General features: G+C 39.4%; 1 protein-coding gene across 6 annotated transcripts in view; it reads left to right on the top strand.

Moving 5' to 3' along the window:
- strbp (spermatid perinuclear RNA binding protein) overlaps positions 1 to 20,872 on the top strand; it is a 111,483-nt gene that overhangs the window by 32,948 nt on the left and 57,663 nt on the right. For all 6 annotated transcript variants that reach the window (XM_034709576.1, XM_034709577.1, XM_034709578.1 and 3 more), the window contains one exon: positions 10,193 to 10,307. The gene's annotated coding sequence lies outside the window, so the exon portion shown is untranslated. The remainder of the gene's footprint in view (positions 1 to 10,192; positions 10,308 to 20,872) is intronic.

Below are 20,872 nucleotides of genomic sequence, written 5' to 3'. Positions count from 1 at the left end.
GCTCTCTGTCAGTTGTCGGGCTGATTTGATAGATCTGGGTTAGCATAGCGCTTCCTCACTGCAGCACGCTCTATGGATCTGGAAATGGTTGGGAAACACGCCCGTTGGTTGCACACACACTTGCATGCTTAATTGAATGAAATGATGCACTTCACTGGGGAGACACAAAGCAGCTGAAGGGCAGCTATGACATGAAATACACAATATGAGCCTGATGCTCCACTAATGGACAGACATATGTTCATGCTTTGCATTTAGAGGAGATCCCAATGTGTTAGCTGCATGTTCTATCTGTGTTATTAAGATGCATTGTTTTTCATTCAGCTGATTCACATCCAAACATGCTTTAAACTGAGAACACCTTCCTGATAGCTGAACCAAATGAGACCATATGATATTTGTTCAATGGGATATAAAATCAAAACAAAAAAATGTATTTGAGTAAGTTCTTAACAATCAATTAATCGATACTCGATTAATTGTTGACATCCCTAATACATACATATTCCTTTACGCACAACAACCACTCTTCTTCTTCTTCATCTTCATCTTTATCTTCATGTATACCACTATACCACTTTGGCCAATTGACTTTCTTTCCTGGTAGTGAAATCTGTTAAGAGCGTTGTCTCTCTCTTTGTAATCAAAATATCAATACCTGGTGCGTGCGTATCGATTATTGTGCCACACAGGTCAGGATAATGATATACTGCTGTATCAGTATTTTATCCTACTCCCCTATCGAGTCATTGGCAAACCATTTTGCAGGGTGATATAACCAAATACAAATTAAAAGCACTCCTTTTATTGATCTATCAGGAAATGAGTGGAATAATTACCTGTTCTTTTTAAAAGACATTGAACAGCCCAAACCTCAAAGACGTTCGGGCTTTGACCTTAACCCTATGTCAAAAACATGCTACAAATAAAATAGAGAATAAAGAGAAGCTGTGACCATTGACTGTTTCTTGTTTTGGATAGAAAGTAACAACTTAAACAAATTATCCATTTTCAGTTCATAGTTTCTGATCTGTTTCTTTATGATCAATTCAGTCATAATAATGACAACTTAAGGAAAACATGACACTTTAATCGAGAATCCAGAATAATTAAAACATTTCCTTGTACAAAAAAAACAAACTATTATAGGTAGTATATACCAAATGATAAAAAATTGACACAATATGTAAGGGATGATATAGAGCTAAAATATCCTTCATGTTGTTTACTGGCGCTATCTGAAACATATTTTTGCCACAGTGTCAACAGGCAGAGGTAATTGTGCCAGGCCCATATCCATTGGCTGATTTGATATGACGTGCACCGTGTTGTCCCTAGCATCACTTTAGCTGTTGAGAATTCATCATATCGTAATGGGGTTTGACCATTTAGAATTAAGTAATCTTTTCACACAGCCAGGTAATTAGATGATGATATTTTAGATTTGGTTGGCTGAACTTAAGAAAAGGATCAATGATTCACTCTCTGGCTCCAGCAGTCTACCTTTAAAAGAGTCCTTTGGCAAAAAAAGTAAGTGCCAAGATGTTCCAGACGTGGTGCCTTCAGTGTTCGAGTGAGTGTGTGTGAATAATGTGGATGTCGTGTAGCAGATGGGCCCTATAGAAGAACCGTCCATTTACAATGTATCACTCTGCCCTGCTTTACAGTCTGCTGTCAGCAAAAATGACATTACATGTAATGCACATTTATAAAAATGAAGACATCAAAAAACCTTCAGGAAGAGTTTTATGCTCTTTCCTTTCAGTGTCACCTTTTATCTGTGGTTTCTATACAAGTCACACCGCCTACACTGCACCAGTGTGGCTGTTTGCACTCTCTGTAGCATATGTGTGTGTATATATGTATGTATGTGTAGGAGTGTATATCTACTGCTGAATAGGTTAGTGTTAAACTTTTCAGCCACAGTTAAGAACTGAATGAGGACCAGTTTGGGTGACTTTAGGGACCTACTCCTTTAAACACATGTGCGCCCACAAACCAGCACCAATAGCCGCAGCTGTATGGATCACATAGAGGGGGGTCTTTGGTGATGTTGGAAACAGAGGCGTCTTTGTAGATGACAAATCAAAACCAGTAACTGGGGCTGGCTTTATGTATGTAGGTGTGTGTGTTTTAACAGAGTCTTAGTCATAGTGTTCATGAAGGAATACTTTTTCAAATCAGAAAGTTGCTCCATAATTCTGCCTTGTTCAGATGCCATTATCTATTTTTCTTTCACTTCTTTTGCGGAAAAAAAGTAGAATGAAGCCTTAGATCAATAGTGGAAAGATACAATGCTGAAAAGGCATTACATTGTCTCCCTTTTCAAATTAAAATTGTTCCTTTTCTAATTGCACTTTGAGCCTTCTGAGAGTTTGGAGGCTTTGTTTCACTCCTGTTATAAGAGCTGAGTGTTTCCTTTAGTTTGTCTGCTTACAGCCACAGCACTCATAGAAATTCTCTTCTGTTTCTTGCATCAAACCTGTATTTCAGCATAATCATTTCAAGCCTACTCACTTTGTACGAGTGGTAGAATACATAAGTGGCTTATTCTTAAAGTCCAAAATCATAATTCAGCTGAACAGGTCATTAAATCATTTCTTTCACAAGAGAAGGCTATTTGATATCCTTGAACACTTGCTCCTGGGACTACAGAAATGCAGTTGGCAGTAAATTACTCTGCAATGGCTCTATCTTTATACGCTTAAATTGCTTTTATTGGGGAGTGGAAGGAGGCACAGCAAAGCTTTCTGGGTTCCAAAAATGAGGAACAACAGGCTGGACCTGAAAACTCCCTGATACCACTCGCCCTGCCTCCTGTAAGGGATGCTAACGTGGATTTTATTGCTCTCTTTCAGTCTCTGCGTTTATCTTGTAATCCCCTGCTGGCATCCCCCACCCATACTCCATCCAGCTGCAGCCGATCCCACCCTTCAACCTCTGATTGGAATCCGAACCTAGGTTAAGTCAGGGAGATCATTGGACCACCTGCCTCATATCATACTGAGAGAATACACAACCAGAGAACCAATTTGAAGGCCTCCTACACACACTGTGTGTGCGCTTGTGTGTGCCATGTATTTCTGCCAGTGCAAATCTGTGCATTTATAGATTAAGGGATGGCTTTTCTTCATTACTGCAAGTGGTTTTTACAGCCTTTAGTGCTGTCTTTTGTGCAGCATTTGTGGTTGTTTGCCTGTGTGGGTGTTTTATATCTGAGGCTCTTTGAAGAGTTTGATTGCCTGCACCTTGGGCTACAAAATACTAAGACGCTAACTCGCTTGGAAATTAATTTAAAACAGATAATTGCCCTTTATGTTTTCAAAATGCTTATAAATTGGAGGCGTTTGTGCATGAGCATCACTGTAATGAAAATGATTCATAGTGGAGATTATCTGGATTAGGATTACTTGTAATGTTTTTAAATAGAGAATGAGGTTGGGTATAGTCCCTCATGTAATTACTGTTGGCGTGTATGAGTACAAAAAAGGATTGTAATCTTAATTTTATTTCTCTAACAGAGCGGTGAAACACACTGAACTGAATTAAATGCTCTATTCTGTTTTTATGAAAGCAAACTGGCGTTTCAAGCTGAGATGAGCTGATGTGCTTCACCTGACATGTCAGTCTCACTTTGGCCCAAAGTGAAAAAAAGTATTTGATAACACATTTTTACTCAACTTGAAATTAAATGGACGAAGATTTTCATTAATTACTCACCACTGACCTGGGCCCGTATACACGTCCAGCCATTAGCAATGTAAACAGGCTGTTTGTACTAATGGTGAAAAAAAATGGATTAGTGGTATGCATGAGCCAGGTTAAAGCCCCAACAAAGTGTTACATGGTTACTGCACCTGTTAGGCTGTAAAGGTTGGCGGACATCGTGCTTCTGCGTTACTGCTTAAGGCGAAATTTGTGAAGACATTTAGGGATATTTAGGGATCAAACGAATCCTTTGGAAAAGTACGACTATGTCAAAATATACAGCAAAATTAGATTTAGGAGACACAACATAATTCTTAGGTAACCTACCAGCAACACCATAAAGTGAATCCTTCCCAAGCAACTCTGTTAACAAGTCCTAATCCTTCAATGGGGGGACAGGTGGTCCTCCACCTGGACCACGTTGGTGGTGGTGCTTGTTGCTCAAATCCACTTTCATATTGCTTATTTTATTTTGTAGGTCTTCTACTGTGCGCTCAGAAACACCACACGCATTTACCCGCTTCAAGATCTTCAGACAAACTTTCCCTTTCTCCTTGTTCATTCTATAGTCTTCTAATAAAATGTCCATTTCTTCTTCCGCTGAAAAAAGGTTTCTTCTTGATCTTCTCTCAGTCACACCGGTACCGCTCACCATGTTTATTGTTGTTTATGTGTAGTAGGCATGCTCAATTCGATTTGTTGTTTAGCGGTTTTCCAGGAGGTTCCCTGGACATATGACGTTTTGCACCAGCCTCGCTTTCATTGCGCAATTAGTTAATTGGACAATTATTTGAAGTCGTGCATGCGGCTAACCCTATGACCAAATGGGCCGTTCAATAAAGGCTGCACATGCATACGGGCTCAGGATGAAGCACAGCTCATCACATTATGCAACGATAAAGACTAGACAAAGTAAAATCAGTAGTGTCATCTTATCGGGTAATTGTAAGATAACAGAAGATAACAAATAGATAACCAACCTGAGAGATCAGAGGGACGGCGTCACCTGTTGAGGAAACAACACACGTGAGCAGCAGAACAGAAGTGAAGTAAATGTTGTCTTTGTTTGTAATTTCACAGACAAGAGTGTCTGAGAAGTTAGATTAGTCAAAAGGAGGTCAACAAGCAGAGTACAATTCATGTATTTTTAAAGCTCCAGTGAGTAGTTTTTAAATGATTATGAAACTGATTGAAATGAATACTGATGCCTCTTTATGATCCACAACAGCAAAGGAGATCACAACTGACAAGTCTGATTTATTTCTATTTGGTAATTTGTAATGCATGTGACTGCTGTTTCAGGGTTGGTGTCATGAGTCACAGCAAGGCTGAGAAAAAAACAGCCTTTGTTAACATTTTCTACACAAAAGGGAGAGAAAGATTTCACTGTTAAAAGAGAGCATGTTGAAATCATACATCAGTAAAAATGATGTATGATAATGAGTATAATATAACGAGAAAGGAGGTACTGTTTTCTCTGCAGCACCACAACTAATGGAAAGAAAGTTCGAGAATGCTTTAATTAAAGGTGCAGTGTGTAATATTTAGTGGCATTTAGCAGAACAGACTTGGTAGAAATATAATATATTAGTTAAAAGTTTGTTGCCCTGAAAATGTAGATATGTTAACTTTTCGAAAGAGAGTGAATAAAAAATGTTCTCCTTCTCTTTTTTTAAAAAAACGATGAGAAATATTGAACTGTTTCCCAATATCGCAATTTTCAGGTATGTTTCTGTTAAGTTTTCATCAAAGTAGAGCTGATAGTGTAGTGATGTTACAGTATGGGACCAAGTGGCAACCTCTGGCTGTGAGAATTGAAGCCGATTGAAGCAGGAAGTATTGAAAGCTGTAGTTCTTCGAGTGTCAGTTTGAGGCTAGCCTCGACAGAAGTTAGGTTGAGTTCAGCATTTCAAATATGGTTCCCCCCGATGATTGGCTTCAATAAGGCGCTTCAGAAACAGACGGGTGACATCACGGATATCACATCCATTATTTATACAGTAAATGTATGGGAGCCAGTATTATTCATGGGTCACAACTTCTCAGGGTGGTGTGTTTTCTTACAAATTTATCTTCAAAGGAGAAGAATTGAAAATGTTTAGTCACCCGAAAGTCCTGTTTTCTTCAAGCATCTACTCCAATTATTGTGTGTGTGCTTCATGAAGTGTAAACTAATCACTAACCAGCGGGAAGGAATTCAAAGGGAGCTTAGCTTCTTTGAGATGAGTCTGCTTACATGTGAGAGGAGAGTCTTCAGCAGAAACAACAACCTTACAGATGGAAGGACAAGAAAGCAGACACACTGATTAGACGGACCGGCCCTTTATGTGTGTTTTACAGTGGCCAGTAAACTTGTGTATCCACATCCTTTTTAAAAAATACACTATCAAGATGTTATGACCTTTTACATGTTTACAATGTGCACTATCTTTGTTAACTCTTCTCATCTCTCCTGATTTAAAGAATGTCAGTCTGTCTCAAATTAGCTTCATTTCATTCATTTTTCATTTTGTTCTACGAGCTGATCCACTTTCCGATACCACCCACTCTAGCGTGAAACTATGTCTTTGTTTACGCTCTATTGCACCAATGTTTCTCAGTTTGACACCAAACTTTTTGTTTCCCTCCATCAGTGATAGTTTACAAATGCGATGTGGAAATTTGACAAATTAAACAACGATTCTGACAAATGATTCTTTCTTATGAGAACTTTGTGGAGAACACGACAGTCGTTAGAGATTCATACAACTATGATAAGTTATATTGTCTGTCTTTAACTTGATTCTCTGTGCCTTTAATTATGGAAAATGATTGCTCCTTCCTGAAACATCTGCCAGGTCATCACTTGATTCTTCTATATTTGCTTGTAGTGCTTCACTTTGTGCTGTTGTTTTCTTGTTTTCTTTATCTGCACTCAAGAAAAACTCAACCAATTCCTCCTATTTAACTTCCACCGTAGCTTTTCAAGGATCCATATTTTGTTATTGCACCAGTTGTAGATCTTTGTCACTGTCCAGGACACAAAATGCTGAATAATGCATCCTTGTTTGACATATAAGCTTTCATATTCCGCCTGCTGTTTTCCACCAAGAATAAGACAACCGTCAACGCTCTCACCAAGCTCAATTTTTCACACTCACCCCATCCTGTCACAGCTTGTTTGGGAGCCGTCCAACTAGACAAGGTGTTTCAAAAACAAAGCATACAAAATAAAACCTGATGGGGTGAAATGAAGTGTTCGCTATAGTTAAGACATTATTCCAATACACATAAAGAAATAGAAAGTTTAAAAATAGTTCAGACCTGCGAGTGTTTAAGAAAAAACTTTAATTGTTCTTTCTCCACTCTTATTTGAAATGAGTATTTAAGGTTCACAAGGAATTCTGTGCTTTGTGAAGGTTGTGTTCTTGTGTGTGTGTAACATAATCCGCAGTGTATTCTTGAATCCGACGCATGTGTTTGTCAGAGGCTTTTAATCACAGTGCGACTGGAAACCAGTTTATCCTGCAGGACCGTGGCATTACATCAACCACCACCCACCTCTTTTATGCTGTATTATTAAAGGTGTGACTGCTTCTGCAAACAGCACAAAGCAAATACTTCAGATTTGTTCTGCTTTGATTTTCTTGGCTGTGTGACTGTGCCTCATACTCGTAGGAGGGTGAACCAGTGTCAGTTTGTTGTTTCCAGTTTGTCAGGATCTTCACTGTCAGGCTGAACGGCTCAGGGAGGGACATTTAATTACATAGTGTTTGAGAAGAGTGCATTTTCTGCAATGTCACAAAGGTTGTGTAAGGCGAGAAACTGACATCAATGTGCATCCTGATACTGGGTAACTTTTAAAAACATGGTCATATTGCAAGCAAGGCAACATTGCATTTTTTAAATTTAACTTTAGGAAGATTTTCAACACAAAATGACTAAACTGTTTAAGAAACAAGATTTGCACCAAAGATAATATTTTATGTATTTAACATCAAGGTGAAATTCCCTTGCAGGTAAAAATGAAAACACAGGCTCAGGTATGAAAAAAAAGAAACATAATCCATCAAGACAAATTAATATAACAGTATATCAAGTGACAACAGGGCTGGAAGTATATCAAACCATCATTAAATCACCTTTAAAACCCAAATTAAAACCATCATCAGTCATCAGAAGCGCACGTGAACATGTCTAATCTACAAGGCCATCATTTGAATTTAGTAGTTTGATGGCCTGGGTTAAAACAGTGGGATTAGTCCCTGTCACATTCAAAATCACTGCACTACTTAATCTAAGCAAATTAACAAGTAATTTTGACAATAACAGGGAGCTTTTATTTTGAAAATGACAATATGTTTACTGATGTATTAACCCATTAGAGTATATGGACATCAAACTACACAACTGCAGGGATACATTGAACCTCATGAAGCCTGTTAAGATCAAAGTGGATTCATAACTTTTTATATATGAAGTATAGAACATTTTTTAATATTTCCCAAATTAAAAGTGTGACAGCCGAGAGAGCAAGATGTTTTTTAAGTTGACATTCACAAAAACAAATAAAGCCTGTTTTACATTTTTTCATCAACCTATTACATTTCTTATGAAGGTAGTTTGTATATTAACAGTCTCCAACAAAATAAGTTATTTTGCTGATTTTCTTTTTTCAGTCATTTATTTATTTATTTATTTATTTAAAGGGACAGTGAACATTTGTGTTCCGATCATAGACTGTATAAAATATGGACGTAGTATCCGTGACGTCACCCATCTGTTCCTGAAGCGCTGTTTTGAAAGAGGCGGGCTTTGAGCGTCCTAGCCAACAGCTACAGTGTTCCCGCCTGTCAATCAAGCTGTGCCTCTCATTGGAAAACTCGTAATCTCAATATCTTCGAAATTGCCGCAATAGAAAAAAATTCACCCCTACAGTGTGCGCCGATCGAGAAATGATCTATCCAGACTACACTCGTCTTTTGTTCCAGGCTGTAAACATGTTTATTTCTGCTGTAAAGATCGGCTTTTTTGAATCGGTGTGTATGTGGTTTCTGGTACTTCTGCAGCCAGCCTCAAGCAGATCCTCGATGAACTGCTGTTTTTAGCACTTCCGCATTGGACTCATATTTTTAGACCGGAGTTTGCTGCTTTGTCAAAACAGAGTTCATAAGAAACGATAAATAGCAGCTAACATGCTTGTCCTGCCCCTCCTCCTACCGTTTCTCTTTTCTGTTTGTCACAACTTTTGACTACATTCATTAGCAGCCGTTGTAAAAAAAAACAAAAAAAACATCCACATAAAAACTGTGCTTTGAAAACTTGATGGTCCACCGTATTACGTTATCAGGTGAACCAAAACTTAAATAGTGTAGAATGATATCAACAGAAACCAGCTGCATGTGGGCTTGCAGTCTGATGTGCTTGGGTGCGTAGTTGTGTTTTTGAGGAGGATGACATTAGGCTATGAGATGTACAGCTTGTCATTGGAGGGCACTACAATTGATACAAAACTTGAGTTCCTCAGAGGAGCTTTAAACCACGATTTGGTTGAGGAAAAGCTACAGGTCTCTCTGGTTGAGTAAGTGAGCATTATTCCTGCATCGTGCTGGGCATCTTAGTATTACTCAGCATCATTTTATATGAGCCTTGCAAAGTGTCTGTTTTTGGAGAGTTTAGCAGACAAACTAACAGACAGCTTTCCTCAAAGTCAAACACTTCTTAGAGGAATTAACCAGAACATCCTCTGAAAATCTGTGATACAGTTGTCGTTTGACTGTGGCTCTTTCTTCGTAATCTTCTAGCACTGAAACTAATGTCATGACGCATGCAAGTTTAAATTGATGTTACAGAACATATGCAAAATGAAAGAGAGGACACACTTCTTCTGCAGGGACAGGGTCTCAATCCTCTGGTCTTTGATTGTTGGCTTTATTCCTCTCTTTCACCTCGGCTCTCTACCCTCCTTTTTTTTAATCCTATTTCTTCATGCCATGTCCCTTCTTTCCTCAACATCCCTCAACTGCCCTTTCTGGAGATTTTAGCATGAAGCAGAGAAGAAATTAATATCACAAAGAGTTGCGACTGTGTGCATAAGTGACTCAGTCCTATTCCAATAATTACTCTTATCGCACAGAGATTAAAGATGCACTTGCCAGAGTGCCCTAATGGACGTTTTAATCGTCAGCCCCTCATTTTTCACTGTCCGTTAAGCTCCCTCCTTTCCTTTCTCTCTCTCTCTGCCTCTCTTTCCCTTTAAACAGTTGTCATAAAAGTTAGGCTGTGTGTAAGTGCACTTTCTTGTTTATTTTTATGTGATTGAAGGAAAGACATGACACAGACTGCCTTTTAGATATACAATCACATCTTTATTTGCACCTTTTGTGTTTTATTTAACTGCCTGTCTGATGTCAGCTGCTCAGCATGTGACTGAAGTCAAGCTGAACATGATCCTTAAAAGCAGTTACCCTGATGTCAACTTACCTTTGAACTCTTCTCTCCTCAGGTGCTGAACCCTGCCTGCTCTGACGCCGTGACCACACAAGCACACTCACGCACTCAGCAGCGGCTGATAGAGGCTGAAGAAGAGGGCAGATAAAGAGATAGGAGGACAGAGGGAGGTGAGTGAAAGGAATGACTGATTCCATTCTTATTTCTCTGTCTCCATGTCTCTGTGCGCTCTGCATTGAGCTCAGCATGGCTGCAGGATCGGTGGCTCATTGTTTACAGAGACGCTCAATCAGCCAGAAAACAAGACAAGCCCCGTGGCGGTGAGGTTGGCTCACACCCCTGCTGAGCCGCAGACTGAGTGTGCGGGGTGTGTATGTGTTTGTTCAAGTTATGTCTGCTGCTATCTGCCTGAATTCATGCAGTGAGAGTCATGGTGGTACGATCATGAGAAAACACTGGTAGTGGGAGGTCTATTGACCATTATACTGGGGTTTGTTTTTTTGGACAGATGGAAGAGGAGTCATGAGTGTGAATATCTCCTGAGCAACACTGAAGGATAGTAACTCTGATACCATACCAATACACAGCAGTGCTATGAATTGGAGAGGCCACTGGTTGCAGAAGACAGGAGACAGGAAATGTTTGGAGTAGAGAGCAGGGGAAGACATGCTGCAAATGGTCGCGGCCGGGAGTCGAGCCGGCGACCTCTGCGTCAAGGACTATAGCCTCTGTATGTGGGGCGCTTAGACCGCTAGGCCGCCAACGCCCCTCTGCATCCTATTTTAAGGATGTTTTTTTGTAATTTTCTTTAAAAAGTAAGACCCCTTCAACCAATAAAAATAGAGAAAGCAGTAGTAAAAAATCAGGGTGAACATGGAACAATAGAAGGGGCTGAGAGCCGAGCCGCCTGTGACATTAGCTTAGCTTGTTGCTAGTCTCATAGCGTTTTTTTGGATTCAGTGTGCTGAAGCAGGAAGTACAACAGTTAGAGCGAGGGATGTACATTTTAAGTATTTTCCGTGATGGATTAATCAATAATTTAAAAAAAGCATTATTATTCTTATGTCATAAACCATGCCAAATCAATTTTTTCCCCCTAAATTATATTTCCTACAGCAACAAAATGCATTTAACTGACGGTATTGAATACGGGTACATGTTTAACACTGATTATCAACAATCAGGCTCATAAAGATATTCTCCGCGGACATAGTCTTATAAAGTAAATGCTCAACTGAAAAGTACTTCAGACTCACAGAGTTCAGTTTTGTGTCTACTCGTTCTCATTGAGAAAATTAAACGTGTACTACGGGGTCAGGTGTAGGCCGGGAGCGCAACAGGGTCATAATCAGTCCAGCTGCAGGAAAGCTCTGACCGCTCTGATGTTGCTGCTCTGGAAACATAGCGTACTAGCAATTCTAAACAGTCTGTTGGCTTTGAATCCAAAGGTAGAGAAATGTCCTGTTTAAAGTTGTCAACCTTTGTGTCGTTGTTTGCACCAGTCTTGTATTGATCCTCTTTAAAAAGCGGACGTGGAGACCAGAGCCGCAGCCACCAGCTACAAAACCTTTAATCAGCTGATTCAAATCAAAACATGCTGTAAACTTAAAACACCTCCCTGATAGCTGAGTGTAATATGAGACCACATGATGTTTGTTCCACTTGACAGAAAATTGAAACCAAAAATTAGTGTTTCGAGTAATTTCTTAACAATCAATTAATCCCTAGTTAGTGCTGTTACACAACATCTAAAAAGGATGATATTATCAGGTTGTTGAAAAGTAATACCCTTATTTTTTCGTTGCACTTGTATTAGGAGGGATCAGCTAACACCCAGGTGAAGTAAATCAAGTCATAAGAACCTCTTTTAAGGATAACACTGACTTTAGTTTCTGTAGAATTTTCTCTCTCTCCCTCTCTCCTTCTACATACCTTTCATACCATCTCATTTGTATTCTCAACCCATCTGCTTATCTGCATTAACTAGAAGCCGTGCTCATCTTGTGGTCTTGTCTTCAGTATATAAACAAACAGAGAGTCCTTTTAGGTTAAAAACATGTTTTGATCACAGTTGGTCAAAGTTTGCGGCACAAGCGGCTGCCAAGTTCACTCACCACTTTGCTAAACTGCCTACTTATGTATGTAAAGTAGCTTTTATGCAATTCACCCCGCGGCCTTCCCCACTATCATCTCAGTGGGAAGGTTTTGGGGTCTACGTGTGTGTGTTTATGTATAAATAATTGATTGCTGTGGAGGTTTCAGTGGATCGCTGGTGAGTCTAAAGCAGGCAGGGAAAGCCGTTCCACAAATCGAAGTAAGTGTATTTCCTTAAAAGTGTTTCAGAGGAGATTTGTCTGAGAGTCATAGATCTCAGGAAATCCATAACATAGATAGACTGCATTTGTGATGCAATATCAATCATTGATGACATTTATCGAGCCAAAATAGCAGACATTAGTAGAGTTTGTTACGTTCCTGTGTGCTACATCACCATACTGAATGTCTGTGGATTTTATAAATAGTGAAGGCCATTTTTAACATTTTCTTATCCAACAACATAAAGCACAAGATAAAAAGGAATCAATGATGTATAAACTGATCATAAATAGCTACAACAGTACCATATATTTAGCTTAGTTGTAACAAACTTTTCTAGTGTCTTCACATCCTGTGTACCTTGATGTGATTCTCCAACAAGTATTTTCCACACAGATGCACTTCCTCCCCTTTTTTTCATCTCCTCCTCTTTTTTCACTCTTTGCTCATCTGCTGCCTCCTCCACCCTCACTTTTTCCTGCTGTCTCGGCTTATTTCTTCATCTAACTTCACCTCTATCTCTTTAAATCTGTATTCATTTCTGCCACGTTCTGTTTGTTTCTTCCTGTGCGTCTTTGCTTCCCTCCTTCTTTTCTCTCTTTCTTGCCCCTTAGCCGCAGTGTCCTTGAGAAAGCAGTGACATTGCCGGTGAGCGCGGCAGAGCGCATCTCTCTCTCTCTCTCTCTCTCTCTCTCTCTCTCTCTCTCTCTCTCTCTCTCTCTCTCTCTCTCTCTCTCTCTCTCTCTCTCTCTCTCTTTCTCTCTTTCACACACTGTCTCACTGACACTCATTCGACCCCCGTGTATGCAGACACACGCACACACGCGTGCGCACACACACACACACACACACACACACACACACACACACACACACACACACACCCTGTAGGTCCATGGCAACCCTGTCAAGCAGAGCCAGCTCTTACAAGTCTCTTTCCTTTAGTCCCCATAAATAATTCATCTCCTGTAACATTGGCTGTACCTTATGCAAATATTGACAAACCTATCGCAGAGGGAAATTGAGACCATAGTTCCTTTGTTGAGCACAATTTTTATCAACTTTCAATTCCCAGAAACATTCGTTAAAATTCAGCTGATTCAAGCAAAAATGTTAAAGTCATGGCACAATAAAGCAGCCTTCACTTTTAGCGTTTAAGTGATGGAAATTTTCTCAGTATCAGTTTCATGCACAGCTACTACACTCTTCTAACTTCTCTTTAATCTGCAGCAGGAGAAATAGAGCTTGGCCTCTGAAATCATATGCAGTAAATAACTGGACATAATATGAAGTCATGTAGTCGTGCACCAGCTATTAAGGGTAATAGATAATTTGCAGTAGGACCTGACCTTTATTACTCTGTGCAGTACAAGATAATTTCATGGGGGCTTTCCATATCATGTTCATATCGACTTCTTTTATCATGTGCAACACTAAATGACCTTCATATCATGAGCAGTACTAAAGGACTTTTCATACACTGTCCAAAAATACATGACTTTTCAGATGATGTGCAATAATACATGACTGTTAATATAATGCCCAATAATACATGAATGTTTATATAATGTGCAATAAAATTAGACTTTTAATATAATGCCCACTAATACATGACTTTAATATGCATGACTTTTCATATAATGTGCAATAATACTTGACTGTTAATATAATGTACAATAATACAATACTTCTTATAAAATACCCAATCATACATGACTTTAATATAATGTGCAATAATGCATGACTTTTCATATAATGTGCAATAATGCATGACTTTTTATATAATGCGCAATAATGCATGACTTATAATATAAAGCACAATAATGCATGACTTTTGATATATAATGTGCAATAATACATTACTTTTAAATAGTAATCCCAATCATATGCAATGCTCTGATCATGTGCAACATCTTTCATTATATATGTAGAACTAGATGACTTATCACATTATTCACATGCAGTAAAAGATGGCATTTTATATCTTGAGGAATACTAAATAACTTTTCATGTTGCATCAAGTCACTCCATAACTTGTTTTTATCCTTTGCAAACCTGAGTGATGTTTCATATCATGTGCATTACTTTCATTTCACATGCAGTACTAAATGACTTTTCATTTCATGTGCAAAAATATGCATTATCATGGGCATATTGCTTCTTATATCATTTGCAGTATTACATTTCACATCATGTGCAACATTGCTTTTCAAATTGGGATAAATATTTTATTGGTTTGCATGTGAAAAAGTTCCTCTCAATATGAGTGACATGTTATATAACTGAATCATCCATGATGCAATCAACATCATGCCCAATATAACTTTCATCTCCTATTTCATGTGCAATACTACCCTTTAATTATTATCATGCTATCTCACCGTCATTTTCCACATACCCCCTATATTACTGCTCTTCTACTGTCAATGATGCAGTACTTTTGTTCTTTGCTTGCTTTGTTATTTAATTCATCACAGTTTCATTCTTTTCATATTTCACAGCCTGCTTTTTTTTAAACATCTAACTCATGATCCACTTAATATTTGATTACAAACCTTTTTGTATTTCACTCATATTTGATGCTTGTTTGTGTTACTCTCATTTCGTAGTATAATGTCAGAGGAATCTGGCACCAGCATTTCTTTCTAGATCAAAGAAGTTCAGTCTTATCTCCTCTCAATGTATCTTATCCAGTTTTTATATTTGGGACTTGCAAAGATTGTCCTGGTCAGATTTGTAAGAAGTCCATATTTCAGGGTTCTTCATTGATCAACATGCTTAGATAGTGAGACATTTAAGGAACCTATCAATAAGTTAAATTACTCTTACTTCAAGTTTTGTTACCGATTTCAGACAAATTGCCCTCGGGTGATACCATAGTTCACCTGCCAGCGTGGAAACCAAATCTCATTTGTGCCGCTCCTCCACTAATCTTGGATCATGAGGGCCCATTGTCGCAGCTTTTCCGTAGCTTTTGAAATATAGATGCAGTCTGATTGTCTCTGGTTGTAAGATGAGATGTTATAGTCTCTTGATGCTGTTTGTTCTCGTTGGTCTCTGTTTTCCATTGGAGTTTATAGAGTGCGTATTGGGTCACAGCTTTTTGCCTGCCCTGTTACGTGTGGATATCAAGTGTCTTGTGGTTACCTTGTAGCTGTGCTCTATATGAGATGTGTGTTTATTATTGCATCCTGAACTTTTAGCTTGTACGCTCATTCTGTTTAATCATTTTTTTTATCATAACTCTTTTATCTTCATCTCAATCTCTTAGATCTGAATTTCCACGCTTTAACACTTCATGACAGTATCTGTGCCGCCATGTTATCTCTCTCCGCCTCTGTCTGCATCTCTCTCTCTTCCTCATGTTTGTCCCACGTTCAGCCGAAAATGCTTCCGTAGCCATGGCGACCAATCCCAAGGGGAAAAGTTGAGGCTGAATCTCATTCTCACTCTCTTCTCTTTCCTTTGTCTCAGGCCTTGTTGCAATCTACTGCTTTCCTCTTGCGCACACACACACACAAACACAGACACACACAAACTAGCTCGCCAGTGTCTGAAAGCAGAGGAGATGCTGTTTGTGAGTCATGATGTTGTTTTGGTTTGAGTTCAATTAAGAGCTGGTGTAGAACTACGTGACCTAATTGCTGAGAAATACTAAACCTGAGGATGAATTTCTTCCTTTATACTCTCATTATCCTTCTTGCTGCCTTGCTTGTTAGTGACCATGATTGTTCAAGCTGAAACTGTTTGGACCATACACACTCGCACGATGGAAGCAGATGGTGAACCAAGGACAAAAAAGAACAAAGGACGATGCAGTGAGGAGGCAGAACGATTTCAGAAGAAGTTTGGGCTTAGATAGAGTCTTGTGCTGAACAGAGCAGAGTGAGCTGTCTGAACACAATTATATACACTTATGTGTGTGTGTCCATGTGGTGTTTGTGCATTTGTGTGGGTACATCTACACACTGACAAGAATAATACTTTTTCTCTAGCCATCAAAAATGTGTTTTCAACTTAATCAGCTTAATGAAATAAAGTATTAACTTGGTGTCAAAGACAGGAACATTAGTGTCATATTAGAATCGGTTCAATACATTTTTAGTCTTTTTAAGATATAAATCTGTCATTAAAATGAGCTACCTCGAAATGACAATCATAAGCCTCTTTTACATCTGAACTCCTGAAATTTCCAGGAGCTTTGTTTCTCTGTTTGACAAGTGAGGGGGGCGGTCTTTGGAGGCAAGACATGACATCAAATGTGTGCTTCTGAAGCCGCAACATGATGGTGAGAACAACAGAGACTTAAGCTATGATGACAGCACAGGTTTAAATTGTATTCATGCGTTAATTCATTCCAAAACATTTTTGGTGTCCTACAAGAGCACCAACATTATTCCTATTCTGGTGTATTTTTATGCACCAATTCATCATGAGACTTTTGTAAAGGTGATTTATTTCATTGAAATTATAAATATCTGGTACTTCCTGGTTGAATGCCCAATTTCACATTCTAGAAAATGTACAGTGTCTTCATTCATATGTTAGTCTAATGATGCTTACAAAAGACAAACAGAAGTTTACTTGTTCAGCTAAATTGTACTTTCATGTTGCAAAATTATGGATTATACAGATTTTAACAGAATAGTCGACAGCAGTTGTAAACATATTTCAAGAGTTTATCCATTATCCAGACTCTGAGACTGCCGCCTTGCACTCTCATGCAGGAAAACCTTGCACAGACGTGTCATATGTTGTTTTCGAGCCGTGCAGGTTGCACCAAATGTAATGAACCAGTCGCTTTTTGAGAGTGACAACAGAAACACTCAGTGTAGCACCATGAATTAACCCGTGAAGTTTTAAATTGCAGTTAATAATGATACTGGTTAATCCCTGCATCCCTAGATTACAGTTTTGTGCATTTATAGAATTGTAATGTCTAAACAGACATGTTTGCTGTTCTCATCTACAAATGTTTCTCTAACTGTGGATGTTTTTAGTGCGTTCTCACGTTAACTAACCCTGACTACTTACAGAAACTTTAAAAGGGGCCTAGCTAGAAATCTGGGACAGAGCTGGGATCAAAACTTCAGCTGTTTGCGCTTACATGCTCAGCCCTGCCCGAACATTTAGGGAAGTTCTCATGAGATCTTTGCATGTGTTACACCTTTAAGGAAAAAATCTAAATTTTAAAGCACAGGAATTTCAATTTTGTGGATTCATATTAACTGTTTTTTAAACAACAGTTCTAGCTCCTGCAAGTGAAAAATGTGTGTAAAATGAAAATTAAAAGTTTTGTTAAAGCAATGGCTTCATAGAAACCAGTCTTTACACTAAATCCCCAAAAAACTGAACCCTCAAGGACTGTGATGAAGTCAGGCAGACCATGCGTGTACAATTCATGAGTCCATGAGGGCTTAAGGTCCATGTCCATGTTCACATCAGGGTCCTCATCCTTGTCCTTGTCCATGTCCATGTCCATGTCCATGTCTATGTCCATGTCTATGTCCATGTCCATGCTTTGTTAACTTTTAAGTCATTTTGACTTTGTTAAAACTCATTTAGTAGTCTGACCGTTTGTTGACATTGAGTGGGCCAGACAATAATCTTACCCACACCAAGTTTGCAATGAACTCTGGGTATATCCCAAAGGCAAGTCTGCAATGCGGACTCATGGAAGGTGGGTAATTTGGCACAAAGCACCCACACACTTACCAAGATTGTGTCTCAAAGAGTGAGTCAGTGAGGGAGGAAATTGGGATTGGGCCTCGGCTCTTCTTCATTTTGCCTCTCTTCATCCCTTCTTCCTATTCATTCCTCAACCTTCACACCCTCTCTTGTTCTCTAATCCCCCTGTGTCCCAGCTTCCTTCCTTCCTGTCCCCACCTTTCTCTTTTCATCCATATTTATACCACTCTTCCCTCGCAGTTCTTTCCCTTCACTATTTCGTCACTTTTCCTCCCTCGTTCACTCTCTTTAGCCTTCAACATCTGACCTTATAGCTCCATTATATTTCTCTAAATCATTCATACCCTGTCATTCAACCTTTTGCATTATTTCTCACTCCTCTGCTCCCTTCTCTGCACATACTGTAAACCTTTCCTATCTCCTTCTTTCCATTAAATCTGACCCTTTCCTCCCTCATTCTCTTGTTTCTACTCTCCCTTTTACTTTTGCTCCCTCTCTCCATACTGTACACCCCCAAATTAATCCCGCCCTTCCTCTGCTCTCTCTTTCCCCTCCTGTTCCTTCCTTTCTCCCTCCCTTTGTCTTCTCCCCTGAGTCAGACACAGAGACAGAGACAGACAGACAGACAGACAGAAAGGAAGGAAGTGTGTAATAAGACATCCATATCGAGCACACTGCCCAAATAGAGCTGAAATGAATGGAGTCACTGATCGGCTCCTGCTCCAGCATCACAGATGAAGAAGTTAGTGGGGGTTGGGGAGAAATGAATCTGCCTAATGTAGCACATATTTCATGAATACTAATATGAGACAGAATGAGTACACAAACATGCTCGCTGTGTCTGTGTCTGTCTGTATATGAAAGTGCAGGATTGTCTGCCCTGGATGGGTTTTCTTACTATATAGTGGGCTGAAAATTAACTTTTCTTCCTCTTTGTTCTGCCTCAAATCGATAGTTGGCAAAGTCCTAAATACATTTCAGCTGAAGCAATCTGCAGCAATCAGGAACGCGAGGCCACGGCTAACCACAGAAAGAAAATGAGAAAAAAAACTGATAAAAAGAGAAAGAGAGAATGAAACTCCCTGGTCAGTTTAGTTGTACTGTTGTATTAATGCTTAAAATCAGATAAGTTCACTCAGAGTCCATCCCATGAAATTAATTTTCTTCAAAATACTTGATCCTTCATTGTGATCTGACTTTCATAACACATCTCGCTAATCTGCTCATCTGCTCTCCGTGCATCACACTACTGCTCTTATTAATGAAAATGGACACTGGGAGATAAATAGGGAATGGAGGAACCACTGGCATACTAAGCAGTACTCCAGTGTGTCTGTGTGTGTGAATGTGTGTGTTTGTTTGTGTGTTTGCTAGCGTGTGTGTGTGTGTGTGTGTGTGTGTGTGTGTGTGTGTGTGTGTGTGTGTGTGTGTGTGTGTGTGTGTGTGTGTGTGTGTGTGTGTGTGTGTGTGTGTGTGTGTGTGTGTGTGTGTGTGTGTGTGTGTGTGTGTGTGTGTGTTGAGTAGAAGCCCATTAGGGAATTAGTTCACATCTGGATGACCCCAGTTGTCCCCATGCACTCAAAACCTGTAACATTTGAGTGAGACAGAGATCTAGAGAACATAATTTTGTTAACTGTGCCAGCATAAATTTAATTCAAAATATATATATATATATATATATATATTAAAAATGATATAGCCCATCTTGAATCTGAAACTACTTTTCCTTAAATTTGACAATCGGGCTGCATGTGAATAATAGTTTATATCCCTTTGCATATGCATCAACCTGCCCAGACAAACACTCAAAAGGGAGGGGTACGACAGCTTTGTGTGTTGTCAAACATGAGCTTAGTATTGAAGAGCCTTTTAGGCAGGATTAAACCGCTAACTGTCAGTGGAACCTAGAAGTAGGCTAAAGACCACTCGGACGATATCACTTACACTGCAACAATCAGGGTCACTGCGTCTGCGTTCTTATGCAGGTAGTAAGTAAGGCAGGCTCAGTACCAGGAAGTGTGGAGTGGATTTCTGGTGGAAAAAAAAAATCAGCAGGACAAACACACAAACTCGCTCACACTTAACACATTTTCACACAAGTCTTCTCACAGACTACGGACTCTGGAGCGGTGGTAGAGCCCTGGCAGGGCCATCTGTTCCTGCTGAAATCAGCACAGCAGGAGCGTACCAGTGTGTATACACACACACACAGTCATACTAACACACACACATACACACAAACACAAATAAACACACACTTGCACACAGCATGTTTTAGTTCTGGCGAGGCGATAGTCTATTTTTTCCCCACATTGACGTAGGACAGTACCCAATTGTTAGTCTGTACCAAAGCTTACATTTTCAGGTAAATGTTAGGTACAGTGACAGATGAATGAAAGACACAGTAGTTACAAAGACAGGAAGCTAGATTCATCACATTGTATACATGTGAGGGAAAATGTATAGTAAGGGTGGCTATGCGAAATGGAATCCTGTCAGACACTGAAAAATAGAGAATGGATGCTTATAACCAGGCTACCAACCAAACAACAAATAAACAAGCTGACCCTCAATACTGATTTAAAGCTGCTGTTGGTAGTCACAGAGTGAACATCTGTTCAGAGAGAGGGACTTCGAATGTCAACACTATCCCTCCCAACCAGATTTCCTCTCAGCCCCCCAACACAGATCGGTGTGTGCAGTCATGATAGTGCCGGACTCATAACCAATC

This window comes from Notolabrus celidotus, chromosome 19 (genome assembly GCF_009762535.1).
Source record: "Notolabrus celidotus isolate fNotCel1 chromosome 19, fNotCel1.pri, whole genome shotgun sequence".
NCBI classification, from domain to species: domain Eukaryota; kingdom Metazoa; phylum Chordata; class Actinopteri; order Labriformes; family Labridae; genus Notolabrus; species Notolabrus celidotus.
Note: the sequence above shows the minus strand (reverse complement) of the source record. Positions and strands in the feature narration are given on the sequence as shown.